Source organism: Gossypium arboreum, chromosome 10 (assembly GCF_025698485.1).
Source record: "Gossypium arboreum isolate Shixiya-1 chromosome 10, ASM2569848v2, whole genome shotgun sequence".
NCBI lineage: Eukaryota > Viridiplantae > Streptophyta > Magnoliopsida > Malvales > Malvaceae > Gossypium > Gossypium arboreum.
In genome coordinates this window covers 102992518-102994507 of record NC_069079.1, presented here as the reverse complement: position 1 = coordinate 102994507, position 1990 = coordinate 102992518, and the positions used below count along the sequence as shown (strand labels likewise).

The following is a 1990-nucleotide window of genomic DNA, read 5'->3' as shown; positions in this document are numbered from 1 at the left end:
TTACCTTAAAAGTGCCGAACTTGGGATGACTCACCTCTACCATACCAAATGGAAAAATACTGAGTACCGTAAGAGGGATTTCCTCATTCGGTGTGGTAGTGACAATGTGGGGATCTGCGGCATCTAGTAAGACTTTAGCGCCAACCTTAAGTTGATTTGGAAAGGTATCGGGCTTGTTTTGGAGTATATTCAGTTTATTATGTGTTCTCGGTTTGTGTGCTCGCCATTCGTCCAGCTCCTCTATCCGTAGCCTTCGTTCGTTATGAATGTGTCCTCTATCATTTCTGGAACATGGCTCGTGAACTTTCTTGAAGCTCAATTTCTGCAAAGTCATATTGTCAGTTTTAGTAGATTGGTGTGGACTATTACCTTTAATGTTCGATGTAATGCCAGAATTACAAGCTTGAAGGGTGATCGTGTCATATCCTACACGAAGTGTAAGCTCACATGTGCCAACATCGGTAATTGTTTTAGCAGTTGCTAAAAAGGGCCTCCCTAAAATCAAAAGGGTGTTATTATCCTCCTCTATGTCTAGAATAACGAAATCAACGGGAAATATGAACTTATCTACTTTTACTAGTACATGTTCAATAATACCCCTAGGAAATCTTATAGTTTTATCTGCCAATTGAATGCTCATCTTAGTTTGTTTAGGTTTCCCAAGACCTAGTAGCTTAAACATTTTGTAAGGCATGACGTTAATACTAGCCCCTAAATCAGCTATTGCATGACTTATATCTAAACTACCAATTAAGCAAGGAATTGTAAAACTCCCTGGATCTTTCAATTTGTGGGGTAGCTTATTCTGTAGAATAGCTGAGCAGACTGCGTTTAGCTCCAATGTGACGCTTCGTCCAACTTTCGCTTATTTACTAAAAGCTCTTTTAAAAATTTCATTGCATTCGGCATCTGCGACAAAGCTTCAATAAACAGTAAGTTAATATGTAATTTTTTCAAAAGTTTAAGGAATTTACCAAATTGTTCGTCTGAGCGGTCTTTCCTTGTTCCGTTGGGATATGGGATACGAGGTTTAAATTCTTTATTTACCATTTTTTTATGACTTATCACACTTTTACCTTTGCTCACCACAGTTTCTTGCATCAATTCTGGCTCAGGCGCAATGAATCCTTCCTTATCTTGAGTACTAATTGCGTTGAAGTGTTCCCTTGGGTTAGGTTCAGTATTACTTGTAAGCTACCTTGTGGTCATTCGGAGATTAGTTTGGATAGCTGGCCTATCTGAGTTTCGAGTCCTTGGATCGATGCTTGTTGATTTTTAAGTACTGTCTCGGTATTTTGGAAACGGGTTTCTGACATTGATATGAACTTTGAGAGCATCTCTTCAAGATTTGGCTTCTTTTCCTGTGGTAGGGTGGCTGTTGGTAGCCCTGAGGATTTTGTGGCTTTTGATTCCTTTGACCACCCCAGGAGAAATTTGGGTGGTTCCTCCAACCTGCATTATAAGTATTACTGTATGGGTTATTTTGAGATCTAAAGTTATTGTTACCCATATAGTTGACTTGTTCCTCTTCGGTTGTAGGATTGAAGGATTGATATTCTGTATGCACACCTCCTTCACTTGAGTCACACCTCATTACTGGATGTACCTGCGTAGAACTAAGAAAACCATCAATCTTTTTAGTGAGAAGTTCTACCTGATTTGACAGCATAGTAACTGAGTCAACGTTATAAATGCTGGCTGTTTTTGTTGGCTTAGTCCTCATGACTTGCCACTGATAGTTATTCAGTGACATTTCTTCAATGAATTCATAAGCCTCTCCAGGTGTTTTGTTATTGATGCTTCCGCCAGCAGCTATGTCAACCATTTGCCGAGTTGAGGGATTCAGACCATTGTAGAATGTTTGTACTTGAAGCCAAAGCGGTAACCCATGGTGAGGGCACCTTTTCAGTAAGTCCTTGTATCTCTCCCATGCATTGTAAAGTGTTTCTAAATCCATTTGCACAAAAGAAGAGATATAATTACATAATAT

The 1990-nt window shown here is 39.2% G+C and overlaps 1 non-coding gene across 1 annotated transcript; it reads left to right on the top strand.

Moving 5' to 3' along the window:
• Positions 1–1883: 1883 nt before the first annotated feature.
• On the top strand, positions 1884–1990 carry LOC128282711 (small nucleolar RNA R71). Its single transcript, XR_008273066.1, has one exon. It is a non-coding gene; the product is annotated as a small nucleolar RNA R71 (small nucleolar RNA).